We start from the raw sequence: 18,180 nt of genomic DNA, 5'->3' as shown, positions 1-18,180 counted from the left end.
ATTATGGACAAACACTGGTGGCTTACTAGTATCCTAGAATTTTTAAATCTGGGAAATATTATGCAATCTTTTTGTTCGATTCTCTGATTTATAGTTTAGAGTGGAAAGAACTCCTTTTATTCCTGTGATAAAAATGCTGCATGTTTAGTCATAAAAAATCTAACAAGAAAAAGCAGCATGATGAAGAAAATAAAAATCACTAAGAATTACATGAGAAAATAAGTGTTAATATTTTTGTAAAGATTATTTGAAATATTTAATGTCTATAACTATCACCCTTTTTTTTGGAAAAGGGAGTTATTGAATGGAATCAGAGACCATCTTTATTTTTTAAAACTTTATTCACTGAGGGATATTCTTCTGTTCTCAAGAAACTTTAGATGAACCGTGACCCTTCCGATCAAAAGCACTGCAGATTTAAGATGAAAGTTAAGTCTCCCTCCTTGTCCCAGATTTGAGTATGTCTACTTGCAGTGGGAAAACCATGGGTTATGCTGAGAGTCCCTGTTCCCCTGTTGCTAGGGATTTCTTGATCAGGCCTCAGTCCCTAGGAATCAGGGTGTCTATTGTGGCTTCTGAGTGGTGCAGACCTTTGCTTCTCTGTGCAATAGGAAGTCCTATTATACAGAACCTAACACTATCTGTCCATGGACTTTCTCTCACATTCCATGGGAAATATTTTCATATTTTTTGCCTGAACAATTCTGGGAATGCAGGCCAATCCTGATGCAGCAGCAATGGTACATTCTCTAGATTTTTGAGAAAGAGCCAGACATATGTCTACTAAGTATTCCTAATTTTCAGAGACATATTCCAAGTTCTAGGAGCATATACATTAAAGGAAAACCCTTTCTTTTTACCAGAAGTGAGGGGACAATACCCCACTTCCTCCTTGGGGGTAAATGGGGTAGAGAGATACTCATTGCACTGCTTGTTCATTTATTTAACACTGCATACCAAAGCAGCACAAAACCCAGAGGTTTGAGATCACAATTAATGATCTCATATGGCTCTGGAGCATTGATTGGGTTCAGGTGGTCATTTCTTATTTGAGGTGTCTTATGGGATCTTAGTCAAATAGTCATTAAAACTAGAGTCACCTGAAGCCTTCTTCAACCACGTAAAGAATTTGGAGTTGGGGGAGGATGGGCATTTTTCTCTCTCCACGTTGCCTTTCCAACTGGCTAGCTTAGCCTTCTGCATTACCTAATGGTCTCAGGGTAGTTGGACTTTCTTACATGGCAGCTGGCTTCCCCCAGAGGGAGTGTTTCAAGATACTCAGGTATGTGTTTTGTTAAAACAGGTGTTTTTTTTGTTGTTGTTGTTTTGTTTTGTTTTGTTTTTGTTTTTCTTATGGCTCAGTACCAGCCTATGGTCAATTAAAAAAAATTCCAGTTGCACTAGAGAAGATTGTATCATCTGCAGTTGTTGGCTGTTAATATGGTTTGGCTGTGTCCCCACCCAAATCTCATGTCAAATTGTGATTCCCAATGTTGGGGGAGGGACCTGGTGGGAGGTGATTGGATCATGAGGGTGGATTTCCTCCATGCTGTTCTCATGATAGTGAGTGAGTTCTCATGAAATCTGGTTGTTTAAAAGCCTGTAACACTTCCCCCTTCACTCTCTGTCTCCTGCTCCGCCATTGTAAGACGTGCTTGCTTCCCTTTCACCTTCCACTATGAGTGTAACTTTCCTGAGGCCTCCCAGCCATGCTTCCTTTACAGCATGCAGAACTGTGAGTCAATTCAACATCTTTTCTTCAAAAATTACTCTCAGGTAGTTCTTTATAGCAGTGTGAAAACAGACTAAAACAGATATAGTATACTATAATTACTTTAATTGTGTTATTTATATTTTCTATAGCCTTACTGATTTTTTTGTATCTTTGTTCTATACTTACTGAGAGATATGTTAAACTCTTCAACTACAATTGAGGATTTGTCTTTTTCTGTGTTCCATTTTGTCATATTTTGCTTTATATAGTTTGAATCTATATTATTACATATTTACAAATTCAAGATGGTTATATCTTTCTGTGTACTGACCCCTTTATCATTATAAAAATCTTTTTAGCTCTAGAAATCATTATCGTCTGATAGGTTGCTTTCTCTGACATAAGTATACCAGTTTCTTGTCTGTTATTGTTTATATATGTTTTTCCATTCTTTCAGTTTCCTTTTTTTTATATTTTATTTGAACAGTGTCTTTTGGAGACAGAATATATTTGGGCAATTTTTTTTAGTTCAATCTGACAATATCTGCATTCTAACTGGAATGTTTTGTCCATTTACATTTAAAATAATGTTAATGTAATTGGATTTGACTTTACTAGCTTGCTATTTGTTTTCATTTTGGACCATCTGTTCCATGTTACTTTATTTTTCCTTCTTTTTTTGGAACACTCACTTTTGAATTATTCAATATTTCCTCTTGTACTCATTTTTATTTAAGTATATTTATTTTTTAGGTGGTTACCCTAGAGACTACAGCATTAATTCTTAAGTTATTACAATAATCTTAAATAAGAACTTTTACCACTCTAAAGACAATACACAGATCTTAAAACAGTGTAACCTCATTTACCTCCTTCCCACCCATTTTACTATTATTCTCATGTAATTTACTTCTATGTATGTCATAAATTTCTAAAGATATTATCGTTTCAATGAGCCCATATGCTTTATTTTTAACTACATGCTTACCCTTTCTAGTTCTTCATTTTTCTCTTACAGTTTTGTTCTTCCATATGGGTTCATTTTCTTTCAGACAGAATTTTCTTTAAGGTTTCTTTAATTTTCGGTCTGTTGCTGATTAATACCTCTGGCATTTTTTTGGTCTAAAATGATCGCTATATGGGCTTCCTTTTTGGAAAATATGTTTGCTAGGTACAAATTAAAGGTTGACCAATCTTTCTTTCAGCACTTTAAAAGCATCACCCATTTTCTTCTGGCTTCCATAGGTTCTATTAAAGAAGCTACTGTCAGTTTTATTGTTATTCCTTGCTAGGCAATGTGTCTTTTTTTTCTGGCTCCTTTTAGCATTCTCTTTGTCTCTCTACCTCTTCTTATACACACACACGTATGTATATGTGTGCATGTGTGTGTGTAAATATATTTTTATATACATACATATATACTCTATGTCTATATCTATATTTATCTATATATAGCTATATATCATGTCTTTGGTTTTCAGAAATTCGATTAGATAAGTTTTTAACCTGCTTGGAGTTTATGGAGATTCTTGAATTGGTTGCGGGGTTTTCTGTGATGCATTTTGAAAACTCTCTTCTAGTAGATCTTCGAATATTTCATTTGTGTCTTTTGCTCTCTGCTCCTCTTTTGGTACTCTAAAGACACAAATAAGACGTGTTTATATTTCCTATCTTGATGTATCCCATGTGTCCTTTATGCTTTGTGTATTTTTTCCTTTCTTTTTCTTCTGTCTATGCTTCAGTTTTCTAAGTAGGATAATGGCTAATCTCCTTAATCTAAACATGCATTGAACTGGATTCAGGCTGTTACAGCTTAGTGAAATGACCTTCATTTATTTCATTTCCTCAGGTGCTGCCCTCCTGGATTTTGACTGAGCAGTCAATGGCTATCTGTCTGCTCATTCTTGAAAGATTTCTGGAGATTTAGCTCTGCTCTTTGGAGGTTTTAATTTTCAATTTTTAGCCTTCCACCCTTGAAACCTCCAAATCTGGCAATTATCTTGAGGGAAGCCCAGCTGTGGGTTTTATGCATGCCTTCGTCTTTTAGTAAGATTTTGTCTCCAAAGACGGAAAGGTATGGGAGAATTTACTCTACCCTTGGAGTTTATCAACCCCAGCCTCCCATGTGCAACAAATATGTTGTGGGCAAAAAAATGTAGAATATTATGGCTCTTCATATTTCAATCTGCCATGCCTTCCATGTGTTACTACCAAAAACCTCACTTTTGGTGAGAAACCTTTGCATGAGCCACACCCCAAGGAGAGAAAATGTCAGTGACATCACCTCATTTTATAAAGGTTCTTGTGTCCCTGGAATTCCAATTTCTTTAGTCTTTGTTGCTTCCAAAGCATTTATATAGTCTTTAGCAATATAATTTTATAAATATTTATGGCTATTTTTGGTTGTTGCAGTGGGAGTTTTGGTTTGCTATGATCTCATAATTTTTTCTTCACATATTTATTTCTGTATATATTTACTAATATATACAGCGATACAATGATTTGGAGATCTCAGCTCTTTTTGGGGTCTCTATTTATACTTCTCAAATTGCACTGGCCTAACCTCACACTGGGCAGATTGTAGGTTATAATAAATATTTGTGTCTGTAATTATACATAGGGCATCTGCCTTTTTTAGTGTTTGCTTACCTGTCCAAATTTAGGCCTATGCTTTTTATCTCTTTATTAAAGATTTTAATTACAGTCTTGTAAGCTCAGTTCTGCTTTCATGTATACCCTTTTCTTATTTTATTTATTGTTTCTAAATGTTTTACAGTGAGAGGATTCACAGGATTTCTAGTATACCATATTCACAGAACAAAATCACAAATTTTGTTTCTTGAATCTACTTTTAAATCCATATGTTTTCCTAGATAATAATCAATTTTATTCAGAATTTCAAAAATTATTACAATAGAGTTTTACAAATATTATTTGAAATAACTTCCCCTGTAGGTCTGGTATATTTTTCTTTATTTAATTCTCGATTTCATGGTTTATTTTTGTTAGGCAAACTAATGGCTGATTTGTTTTATTTATTTTTTCAAGGGAACTCTTGTTGGCTTTGTTTAGCAATTATGCCATCTGACTTATTTTATCTTACTTAAGTACATAATTAATATATTTTAATTTACTAAAATTCAGTGACTTTTCTTCTTGGTACATCTTGGCAAAGTTAAGTAGATTTCCACAATAGTATTTCATTTTGTAGTTTTTCAGATATGTCTATATATTTTCTAGATATTCTCTTCTATGGCATATAAATTAAGACCGTGTCTGTATTTCTGATTCAATATTTTTAAATTTGCTTTGTTATTAGTTTTTACCATTATTGCATTTTTGTATGAAAATGTAGTATGTAATAGTTTCATTTCCCAAGTTTCATAGAGGTTTAAAAAATTTTAATACATGTTCATTAATAAACATATCCTATAAGCCCTTAAAAAGATGTATATTTTATATTTACAGATGGTAAGGTTTGATTTAGCTCTATTTTTATTTAGATATCTATGTATTTCTCTAGCTTTACTTCCATTATGTCAAATGACTTATTGTATTGGTTAAGGTCTCTGTTCCTACAATTTTTAAACTACCTAACCTGCATTTTTCAATGAGTTTTGCTTCATACATTTTGATGCTATTTATTTCAATGTTTAAAAAGTTATTAAGAGTTACAGTCTATTATATACTGTATTTTCAGTAATTCTCCTTGTTTAGGGTATTTAATTCATTTTACTTTAATTTCATGTTTGTTTGGTAATAATAATAATAATGTATTCTGTGTTTTTTTATTAGTCTGGTTTTCCCCCATCCTTCCTTTATATCAATGTTTTCTGAAATGTTTTTAGGCATATCAGTTTTTATTTTGATTTAGTATAAGCATTTAAAATGGTATTTAATCATTTATCCTATTTTAATTATTAATTATTATTTTCACAAAATGACTGCGGTCTTACATCTGTTTTTTTTTTTTGTTTTCTGTTTTTTAAAAAAATTTGTCCTTGCTTTCATCTTCCCTTTAAAACAATTTAGCTATACCATGAGATTTTGTCTTTGATCTTCTCACCTAGTAATCTGAAAGGTGTATACTTTGGTTTTAGCTCAATTCATAGTTATATTTATAATTGTAAGTAATGTTCCCACATTTACATTTCATAGGATAGCATCTTCAGCAACAGAATGCTATCTACTAGGTCTCTTCTGTGACAAAGTAGGGCAATCATGTAGTTTCATTTTCATCCATTTTTACTCTTTTACTCTATTTTTTTGTTTGCTTATGTAACCTGGAAAGTTTGTACCTATTTATTATAGTTAATTTATTGTTATTTTCACATTATTTATGTTAATTTTTTTCAAGAGACTGTTTTGTAACAGTCTCACTTTGTAACTATCATTATTGAGCCTAATTCCTAAGTTGCATAGATTAGTATTCATTGCCATCCTTCTTCATATCAAATTTTCCTGTTTTTGATCATTGAATTTTGCTGTCTCTCTATTTTGGATTAAGTATATCTTCAGGTAGGTTTTTAAGGAAATGTTATATGAGTAATATAGCTCCAGAGACTTTATTAATATGTTAAATTTCAGCTGACTGTGATAAACAACAACAAAACCCTACAAAATACCAGTCATTTAAATAAGACTGAAAGTTAAAAAAATTTTCTGTAAATCATAACAGGCATATGATAGAGCATAAGATGAACTAAAATATTTTAAGAATTTCCTGCAGCCATGCTTGTCACATATAATCTCATTTAATCTTCACAAATGTCCCTGATATGGGGATTAACGTTCTGTATTCTAGAGACAGGAAACTGCAGCTCAAAGGGCAAAAGTACCTAGTCCAAAGTGACAGATGCGAGTTGAAGCCAGTGTTATCTATCTCCCATGTTATCTTCACTGCAGTTGTACTGCCCCTGAAGATATAAGGGGCAAATAGAAGTAAGGATAAAGTATTCCAGGGACAGAGCTGAGCCATTGATGAATTCCTTCTGGGATTAAAGGGTGGAAACTCCGAGAAGCATCAGAGAGCAGGTAATGTTTGAGAGAAATCTTAAATGATTAATTGAAGTTTTCCAGGTGAGCAAGGAAGGAGAACGCATTCCAGGCTAAGAAGACAACATGAGCAATAAGCTTTTGTTCCTTAAAGGGATTAATCAAAACTTTCTATTATTTCATTTCTAGGCACAAAACCGGTGCTTAATAGAGGCTTTATTGGTTTAATTTATTTAGTCATTCTCTTTGTTCCATGTAGCAGATATGCCATTTGCCACTCTAATATTGTCCTACCCTTTCTCCTAGTAAGAAAACTCTAATTTACTGGAGCCAGCAATGGGCCCAGCTAAAAAGATGATGTTTCCTAGCCTCCCCTGCAGCTTGAAGATGTAGACAGAAATTGTTGGGAAGTCTTCTAGGAAAGCCCATAAGAGAAGGACAGACAGCTGATCTATCCCTTTTTGCCCTTCACCCTCATGTTCTGATTCCTGCTTAGAATCACTTGTGTCTTAGACTGTGGGCCATCCGTGAGAATGGAAACCACATGATAGTGACAGTAAAATGGAAAGGCAGAAGGAAGCTGGGTCCATGATGACAATGTGAGGTCACATACGAATCCTGAATGCCTATTTAAAGATTTTTTTAATGTGAAAAATAAATTTCTCTCTTCTTTAGGCCACTGCTATTTCTGTGCTCTGCTACTAGCCGCAGAATGCAATTCCTAACTGATATACACCACATTTACCCTATGCTCCAGAAATCTACATGCAGATGACTGGGGGCAACTACAAATACTTATGGCTAGAAATTACTATTTGGAAAATGCATAGAAATAACTGAGAGAATTTTCCCGCATGGACCTCATTTCCAAGGTGCATCTCAAAGACAGTCTTATACCAGCCATGCAGCATGGAGGAATTCCAGAAGCCTTTCAGGAAGAAAAAGTGGCTGCTATTGCTGCTGACACTGCTGCAGTTTAGTGGAAACTAAAAGGCTGGAATGATGACCTTTCAAGAAGAACAAATGTTATTAAATAATGGATTTTTGTCCCACCTCCTGCAACAGTCAAGAGCAAAAGGATGAAAAGGGAATCCTATTCTTCTATTAATAACTCCTCAGTCAGTCTCATGCTGACAAAGCAGAAAGCAGCTGTAAAATTAGCAATTTTGCCTGAAAATTAGCCCCTTGCAAAGCCATAAAAAGAGAAAAGGAATTAAGAAGAATTCTTTTAATGCAGTCAAGGATGGAAAAACCAAGAGTGATAGAGCATAAACGCCCAGAAAACTGATACTTATTTTAAGGACGATATTACCCAGGTTTTAAAGAGCTGCTTATAGCTGTGTATGAGGAAAGTGTTAATTTATAGCCCTTGGACCAGTGGCTTTTCTTAATGGCTCCTTGGAGCGAATCTATCAGATAACTTGGAAGAGCACAAGGTTTAGGTTGATGTTTATAAATATTACTCCATTCACCCCTATCTGAGAAATTCCTATTCCATTTCAGAAAGGCAATGCAGTAAATGAAAAGAGATTAAACTTTAGAGGCAAACAGACAGGTTTGAACCCTGGCTCCGCTCCTTCACTAGCCCTGGGAAAGTCTGGGCACCACTCTGGGCCTCTATTTTGTCTTCTATCAAAACAGAGGGTAATTATGCTTCAGTGTGTTAGTATCATTAAATTTAGTAACATGCATAGAACTTGGTCCCTAGTAGGTTCTTAGTGAATGTTAGTCCTTTTCTACTCTCCCTTCCTCATCTGATAGCCAGGAACACTAAACTTTCTTGCAAACCTATGCAAAGCAATTATATTTAGCTCTGTGAAATTCTTCCCATAAGAAGATGAATCCCTACAGAGAAAATGAGCGCATTTCCATAATTTACAAATGGTCTCAGTTATTAGGCTCCCATTTACAGTTTTGTATAAATGATAAGTCAATATTCAATAGTGGGAATAATCCAAAAAAATAAACTGATACTCCCTTAACAATAAAAAGAAAGAGCTCTCTATTTCCAGCAAGGAACATATACAAGAGCAGGAATTTTAAATTTATACAGTTTGCTTCATTTGCAGCTTTGGTGGTTTCCACATTCATAGTCATTTAATACTCCTTACGTTCCAAGAGGAAGTGAGGAACTTGGGGCTCTGTTGAAGGCTTGGCAAGTCTCAATCATTCCTTTCTTAGTTCAAGAGGGTATTTTATACCTGAAACACACATTTTCCTTTCCAGGTCTAAAAAATTGCAAGATATAGACAAAGCAGTTAAAGCCATAATGCACATGGAGTACAAACACTGTTTGAAGATGAATAAATCAGTTAGAAATACCTGAACAGCATTAAAAAAAAACTTTTTCTTATTGATGGCTGTAGATCACAAGATTGGATACATTTATAGAAATCTAACTGTGCTAGAAACACTAGGCAGAGTTACCTCTCCAAATGTAGTAATATAGCCCCAGAATAATTCTCCTTCAAGTTTTCAGATCTCAAGTTCATAGGATCTGGTTTAGGTGGGTCCTTAGAAATGATTCAAATCCCCTAATAACATAACCATATAATAGTCTTGCCACTTGTGCTTGCACATCTCCAGCAACAGAGAAGAGCATTCTTCCCAGGGCAGTTGAGTTGAAATTAAGTCAATACATATGCATTGAGCTCCTCTAATATGATAGTCAATTGTTTGTACAGAGGTATGTATTAGCTTCCTGTGGCTGCCATAACAGAGTACCACAAATCAGGTGGCTTAAAACAACAGAAATTTATTGTCTCACTGTTCTAGAGGTTAGAAATGTGAAATAATGGTGTCTGTAGGGCTATGATCCCTCTGAAACCTATAGGGGAGAACCCTGCCTTACATCTTCCAGCTTGTGTTGTTTGCTGACCATCCTTGGCATTCCTTGGCTTGTAGATACATTACTCCAATCTCTGCCTCCTTCATCACATGGTCATCTTCTTCCTGCGTGTCTCTCTTTTTCTCTTAAGGACACCAGTCATAGTGGATTATCTCATCTTAACTATTAGATCTGCAATGATCCTATTTACAAATAAGGCCCCATTCTGAGGTACTAGGGGTCAGGACTTCATTATATATTTTGGGGGTATGTAATTTAACTGATAACAGGAATTAAAGATGGTTAAGAATTGGTCTCTGTTTTGGGTAGTTCCTAGTCCCATGACTTCCCATAGCAGGCATAGAAAGTAGACAAACTTGGTTTTCTAGCCCAGCTAAACCTCCTAGTGGCCAAATGACCTTAGTTAAGTTAATTAAGCTGTGGTTTCATCTTCTGAAAATGGAATAAAAATTGAGAAAATTGAATAGATCAGTGACTGGAGAGTGTATATCAAGATGATTAGCACAGGATAAGCACTGAATAAATGTTATCTTTCCCTTTCCCAATACCAGGACTTTATTGTATGATCAAATTATTCATTCATATAATCATATATTCAATTATTTCTGCAAAGATTTCTCAAGCATCTAATACACGGCAAGCACCAAGGTAATATATTAGAGAAAAAGACAAGACATGATCCCTTCCCTCATGGAGGCTATTATCCTGCTCTGTGCTGGATTTTAATTAAAGAGTTTATTTAGCAAAATGCCAAAAGGCCTTCAAAATAAGAGGAATGCTCAGTAGTGCACAGTCTGACTATTGAAGAGTGATAAAGGGAAAAACATCTAACATTTATTGAGTGCTTAGCATATAACAGATACTGTGCTAGATAAGTTATCTATCATCTCACTGAATCTTGAAACAACCTGAGGAAGTAGTTGTTTAATTTAATAGGCTAGAGTTCAGAGAAGTGATGAAACCTACCCAAGAACACTCAGCTGGTAATTTCTAGAACCTCTTTCTCCTCTGCCACAGTTAGGAGTCTATTTACTATTGGTCAAGAATTTGGTCATCAGATTGAAGATACATGAGATGGAGATGAATGAGAAAGGACAGTGGCCCAGTCTTCTTTTGACAAAACACTTTATCCCTTATGTGGAACGGCAGTTTATGTCAAGGTAAGCCTCCAGGCCAATTTCTACCCAGTTCTATTTTTTGTATCCACATGACAGCAGTTCACACAAAGCTTACTTGTGCCAAATCCTGCTTACTTTATGCTGAATGGGTTTAGGGAGACTCACTAGCACCCTTCTTTCATGATCCATTGAAATCAGAAGGGCAAGAGATGCAGTCAGTAGCCACATACGAGGACCCATTATAAGATTTTGATTCTCTTGATTCTGTGTTCTAAGAAGCCAGACCCTGTGCATGAGCTGAAGGCGATTCCTCCAGCTTTACAGTCTTCTCTACTGATTGCCAGAGTCTTCCCAAGGCCTCACATCACTACCCAAGGAATCATAAACACTCTTGCAAGGTAGATGAGCTCTCCATATGGTTTGTCGTTTGAGAGAAATCCTAGGAGATCAGCAGCTTGGAAGACCATAACAGCCATGGATTTGATGTCTGTTTCCATGTTCTTTTCCTTCCTTTTATTGTCTGCATGGATCATATATTCTCTTGGACACCAGCTTGAATCCTAAAAGCCTTCCAGAATAATGTATTTCCTCTTGTTCTTTAGGGAAGCTTAGCTTCAAGGCTTTTATAGTTATTTTATCCTGAATTTGCTGAGGTTTCACAGGTAAGTTACACTTTCTTCACTTGTCTACATATGGTTGTGAAACAAAATCTATTCAATAGAGAAAAGGATGACTTCTTAATGGCATTGCTGTCAATGAGGGTCATCGTCACAGCTTTCAAAATCTATGCAGCAGGGATCCCCTAGAGCAGTGTCTCTCAATGGGGAGAAAATTGGCTATCCCTCGGGGGTGTCTGGCAATATCTGTGAATAGTTTTTGTTGTCATAACTGGTGTGTATGTGGGATGCTATTGGCAAAGGATGCTGCTAAACATCTTACAAACACAAGGCCCTCTCCCACAAGAAAGAATTATCTAGCCCAAATATCAACAGTACTAAGACTGAAAAACCCTGACCTAGAGGGTAGTCTTTAGACATCACCCTGAAAACTGAATGCTCTGCATTCCAGGCTTGGATCAACTCCTAATTGATTATTTTAACATGGTCAAACAACTTAATGCCTTTGAACACCAGCTTGCGTGTATATAAAATGCAGGAAATGGCTGTCGGGAAAGAAAATTGAGCCACTAATTGTATTTTAAGGCCAAAGGAAAGAGGAAAATAATGTGTAATATTCAAAGATGTTCATTTGAGTTATTTATGAGTGAATATCACAAAACAGCTGAAAGTTTTGTTTAAATAAAGAATAGTTTGACAGAACAGTATGAGGATCTTACAAAACAGTTCTCATTAAATGGAAAATGACTTTGTTATAATATTTTTTAAAAGGATAATAGGATTTAAATTAGTATGTACAGTAGACCAGAGAGGAATTTCTTACTGTGTTTCCTGAGCTGTCTCTATCAGTATTTCCTGTTGCACTCATCAGTGTCTAAGACTCAATTGTTTAAGTGTGTGTCTTTATGACCAGATCATGTGCATGATGGTAGGCCATAATTATCTCTGTATCTTCAATGTCTTGCACGTGGAATGTAATCAACAAATGTTAGTTGAGTTTGTTGATTTATGTATGAGAATAAAAAAATAACTGCAAGAAGCCTAACTATGTAAAAGATCAGACAAATGCAGCCAAATGTTAACAATGGTAATACTGTTTTTGAAGTTCAATTTCTCTGCATTTTCTATTCTACTATTTCTATATAAAGAGTAGGTTTTAATTTTACCACAGGCATAAAAAAATAACTGGAGAGATTTTTGAACAAAGACTCTCATATAAGTATGTGGAAACCAGAAGTGTTTCCCTCCTGTTTTTTTTTTTTTTTTTTTTCTCACTCCAGCCCGACCTCTTACCCAGGGAGAATTAGGTACTATTTTTTGCTGCTGTCAACATTAGGTACTGACCTCTGTAAAAGCATTGATAATGTCACATTGAATTTTACATTTTCACCTGCCACACTACTGTGAGCAAATTTGATACAAGGCCAGTTTTTACTTATTTATCTCTGTATTCCTGCCACCTACCTCAGTGCCTTTTATACCAGTGGTGATCAGTATATGCCAAATAACAAAACTCCTCTATGTAGTATTTACTATATCATGCTGTGATTCACTGTAAGGAGGCAGGGACTGCAAATCACATATTAACATGTAGTAGATGCTCAGTAAATAGAGTTTGTTGAACAAATGGATGACAATAAAGCCTGTACTTTCTGCACTAAACCAATTAAACCAACTTGCCTCCAACAGCACCTGCTTGACTATGGATACATTAGCATAGCAGAGTTGAACAAAATCGAAATCCTTCACTTCCAGTTTGGAGATAAGAGCAGGCTTGGATCCTGGCTTATTTTGCTTAAGGCTTAATCATTTGGCTCCCAGGTAAATTCAAATTCTTTAGAAATGAGTGAAAAATGCTCTTTTCAAATTTAGCATCTCTAGTCCAAGGTTGTAATTCCTTGATATTCCTCTAATGGTGTGAAACGTTGGACATTTTCTTTCAAATGTATGACTTTGTAAAATTCTTTTATTCTCTCGGTGACTTTAAAATAACAAGGATGGTTATGTCTTAGGTATTGATAGGAAAGTGCTCTACTGTTTTGGAGGGAGGTTGAGTAGCAAAAATACTGAATAGTTTGGGGTAATGGTTAAAACACAAGTGGGTTTAAATCTTATCAGCTCTGCCACCCATTGACTCACTGTACAACCTCTTGTAAGATAAGTCAGTGTTCCATGCCTTTGTTTCCTTGTTGAAAAATGCAGACAACATTGTACATATCTCACTGAGTTTTGAGAGTGATAAATAAGAAAATGATTGTAAAAATCACAGCACACTACATCTGGTACATTATAACCATTCGGTAAAATCAGATATCATTATGCCAGTAACAAGATGTGTAACCTGTGGAAAGTAAATTCAGGGCTTTGTTTTCATCTCCTGTTTTTCCTTCTGTAACTAAAGATTTGTACTAGGCTATCTGAATTCTCCTTGCCAGATTGTAGATTTTTATACCCATTGATGGTAACGATTAAAGGCTTTAGGAGCCTTGTTGGATGTCTAATTCCTGTGCATATTCTGTTGAACTAAAAATGGGTCCACTGACTGTGATCTAATGAGGCTTGGAGGCTGGGGGAAACCATCAGGAGAAAGAGTAGCAGTGAGCAGGCAAAGAACAATGAAGTATGGGAGAAAGAGCACTGGGTCAGGTGTCAGAGAATTATAATCTAACTCAGGTATGGAATGGCTGTACATATCATTTCTCCATGGCAGTGCTCAACTTTCTCACCAATAATATTAGAATTAATTCACTAGTGAATTCAAAGCCTCTTCCAGTTCTACCTGATATGATTTTGGTCTATTTACTGGGCATACTATCCTGAATTTATTCTCTTCAGTGTTTGTTCCCCAGCTTGCCACAAGGCCGCTCTCCTCCTTCAATCTTTCTGACTTCTTTCTGTGAGTTCTGAACTTCACTTCCCATTTAGATGCTAGCTTATTAACCACTCTTATACACTGCCTAGAAATCCCAGAATAATACAAGATATTTGTCTGAAGGTCTTAGGGGTTCTTTCTGCATCTACTGCTTTCAGAATGACCATAATGAGGCTCCTGGGACCAACCATAGGTTAAAGAAAAACCATCTGGTGCTGAGAATCCAAAGGCAGTGGGAAAATCCTCAACAGGAACTGGAGAGGTTGGAGAAATAATAGAGCAGAAGCCACCTGGAAGCAGGTGAATAACACTGAATAAATGATTACATCTTAGACTAATCCAGTCTTGCTCTAGAAAGAATAACAGATAAATGAAGGCAAATTTAGACTCAGTATTAGAATCAACTGTATAAAAAATGAAGTTTGCCAAATAGTGACACTAAAATGGCTTCAAGGTAGAGAGCTGGAGAGTAAAAAATTTTAAGCTGAAGAATGGAGAAAATTCTTGCTTCTGATAGGAGAAAGGATTTAATAATCTCCAAATTCTTCTGAATTTGAGCTCTGAAACTGATTCTGTCCATAAATGTAGCAATGCTCAGAAAGGATGAATATCCGTAGAGCAACTTTCATATGCAGGAGCCAGGCACTATACTAGAATCCTTTTACATTCTCTCAATAATCCCAAAAAGAGGATCATAACACCTCCATTTTGCAGAAAGAAAAATTGTGACTCAGGCAAGGAAACTAAATGACTTCTCCAAGCTTGTACTGGAGTATTGTATTGTATTGTATTGTATTGTATTGCTTGTATACTCCAAGCAATAGTATTTTATTTTAGAGCTGGTGAAGAATTCTTAGGAAGCCAGAAATCAGCTGGTTCTTGCTGTTTTGACTGCACGGATTTGAGCTCCTGAATTTCTCCACAGGGGCCCAAACGACAGGGCAGGTTGTTAGCTGCATTGCACATAGAAGGGTAGAAGAGGAAGAATGATTTTACTTCTTGACAAAGAAGAAGAAGGAAAGACGTCTGCAGGGTAAGCATGTCTGAGAGTCCCTGCCACCTGCTGCCATTCATTTAATCATCCCTGGGAGCTGGACTGCAGGCCCTGTGCCAGGCTGTCAGCAGCAAAAACTGGCAAGGAGAGAGCTCACTCAGCAGCTGTTAGATACCAGGGCCTGCCCACAAGTTACAGTGTGAACTGGGGACTGGAGGAACAGGAAGCAATGGCTGATCTCAGCAGTCAGCAGGAGGAAAAGTAAGGGAGAACTGAAATGTATGATATGTTTACTTTGTTATCAGCACTGTGTCATGCTAAGTACCTTTGAAATGTCTCTTCTTCTCATTCGTCGAAATAGTCCTACTAAGTAGGTATTACTTTCTTCATTATTGCCAAAGTAGAAACTAAGACCAAAACAGTTTAAGTAAATTGTTCAGTAGACCTCGGACATTAAACCAATTTTGTCTGACTCAAAATTCCACATTAACAAACTATGATTTTCCAGACTCAATTCACTGGTGTTCCCTTTCATATTTCACCATGTCTGCAAAGCACTTCTTTTATTTAACCATTTTTCTACAAGTCAACACCCCCCCTTCTTAAATTTTACTTTTGTAAATGCATTTTAAAAGGAAGATGTATAATGCTACCATAAATGGAAAAGCAATTTCACTTGCCATAAGTAGATGGTAATAACAAAAATAAATAAATGAAAACAAAATAGTGTGATTAAATTCTTGCTATAGAGTCTAGTGCCTGGAAGGCTTTGTGCCTGAGGTATACTTTCTTTTTTAAAACTGAAGATTAGGAAGTGTTATAGAGGTGCTAAAGATATAGAGGACCAAAATGATTTTTTTCTCTCTAGAAGAAAACAAATCAAAAGAATTGAAGGATAATTGGAATTCATATTATGTGTTTCAAAACTGTTTCATGCCCTTTCTCCATCCTCCCCCAAACCATCTCCAGGAGATCCAGTCTCCATGCCCACACGTGGAGGGCTCTTTTCATGATAGTAGTGAAAATGGGAACTTCTGTTCTGACATCAAGCAAGTACTCACTTTGCATGCCATCTCTCCTCAAGTAAGACAACACAGTTCACTAGGTAGAAAGTGAAGGGAAAATAAATGGGTCTGGACTGTTACGGTAACCTCCTAAATGGCCTTTCTGCCACAAGTTTTCATCCAATATATCATCATTTAAAGTCATGATAATTTTCTGCTAAGACATATGAAGTGGTTTCTTTTTTTTTGTTTGTTTGTTTGTTTGAGACGGAGTCTCACCCTGTCGCCCAGGCTCGAGTGCTCAGTGCTCACTGCAAGCTCCACCTCCCGGGTTCACGCCATTCTCCTGCCCCAGCCTCCCGAGTAACTGGGACTACAGGCACCTGCTACCACGCCCTCCTAATTATTTGTATTTTTAGTAGAGATGGGGTTTCACTGTGTTAGCCAGGATGGGCTCGATCTCCTGACTTCGTGATCTGCCCGCCTCGGCCTCACAAAGTGCTGGGGATTACAGGCGTGAGCCACTACGCCCGGCCTGAAGTGGTTTCTTTTTATAGATATGATTAATTCTCAATACTTTAGCCTAGAATTTAAGCCCTTGCAAAATTTTATTATGCCCCACCACCAACATTATACTTAAGCCAAAGTGAACCAAAATGAACCATTCGCCATTTCTATTAAATATTCTCAAAATGTCCTGCCTGTATGCTAATGATAATCTGTTCTCTCTGTTTGGATAATCTCTCTCTATCCCTCCAGCATATTTAAATGTGTAATGAAGGTGAGCAGAAAGATACAAGCCTGTGAAGATGAGGATAAGGGAAGTACAATATGCAAAGGTCTAGAAGATATCTACTAGACTTGGCATAGAAAAGGTCTGAGTGACCTTTGCCAGGATTGTTCCAGTCAAGTGTTGGGAATGTTGGTGGATTGAGGAGTAAATGGGAGTTGAGTAACTGGAGGCAACAGAAACACATCATTGATCAAGATAGAACATGAAAAATGAAGTGGAAGATAGAGGGAAACAGGAGAGCTCGGAGCATGATTTTAGGTAACGGGGCAAAAAAAATAGACAGGAAGAAATTTAAGATCTAAACTTAGAGAACATGGGAAATAACATAATCAAGAAGAAATGTGAAGAAGTTGGCCTTGTACACGAGGAAGGACACTTAGAGAAGCCTGCGGTAAAGTGATGACTTTCTAAAAATGGAATGGAATTAGCAGAATGAATTTGTAGCACACATTTACCACTAAGTAGCTGGAGAGTCAGGATGTCCCTGGATTTTTGCCATCCAATATATAATATTAGGACAGTCAGACCTCTAATACTTACGAGGAGTCACACAATATTTCAGGTTGAAGAAAATCCCATCTTCTACCTTATGCTTGCATCCATGTCACAGAAAAGATGTTTACTCTCTTAACTTTAGTGATTGGGGATTAATTTCTACATGAAACAGAAAATTCAATTTTCAGAAAGCCTTAAGTATCAGAAACTTCTCTTCTAAATAGAAGTGTCTACCTCCCTGCCATATGGTGCCTGTTTTGCCCTTAAAAGTTCCTTAAGACTTGAATTCGTCTTCAAATATGTCTATAGTGACGGGTTTTTTTCTTAAACCAAATTATTCCGTCATTTCACCATTTTTATCATATGACATAATTTCCAAACATTTCATTTTCTCAGAGATTACCTTTTGGATGTACCAACATCTGTTTAAATTGTGACATCCAAGAATAAAAATATTATTCCAGATATGATTTGAGCAGGGAAAAGTAGTGAAGAGTTCATTCTAGGCACTTGGTTTTATTAAGTACAGCCAAGATACTGACTAAAATTTATTGAGTACTTATTATATGCAGGCAATTTCTTAAGAGCTTTAAATGCATCATTTTATTTAATCTTTATAGTAGTCCTATAAAGTAGGAACTATTCTTATTACATTTCACTGACTGACAATTGGAAGCCAAGATGGGTTAAATAATTTTCACAAGGTCACTGAGCTAGTAAGTGGCAGAGC

The 18,180-nt window shown here is 36.1% G+C and overlaps 1 long non-coding RNA gene across 1 annotated transcript; it reads left to right on the top strand.

The window, feature by feature from the left end:
• Positions 1-796: 796 nt before the first annotated feature.
• LOC103892468 (uncharacterized) lies at positions 797-15,882 on the top strand. Its single transcript, XR_656680.3, has 6 exons — positions 797-1,282; positions 10,575-10,717; positions 11,278-11,337; positions 12,982-13,113; positions 14,323-14,464; positions 15,090-15,882. It is a non-coding gene; the product is annotated as an uncharacterized LOC103892468 (long non-coding RNA).
• The last annotated feature ends 2,298 nt before the right edge of the window (positions 15,883-18,180 follow it).

This window comes from Pongo abelii, chromosome 1 (genome assembly GCF_028885655.2).
Source record: "Pongo abelii isolate AG06213 chromosome 1, NHGRI_mPonAbe1-v2.0_pri, whole genome shotgun sequence".
Taxonomy (NCBI): Eukaryota; Metazoa; Chordata; class Mammalia; order Primates; family Hominidae; genus Pongo; species Pongo abelii.
The sequence above is the reverse complement of the archived record's forward strand: the minus strand, read 5'-3'. Positions and strand labels throughout refer to the sequence as shown.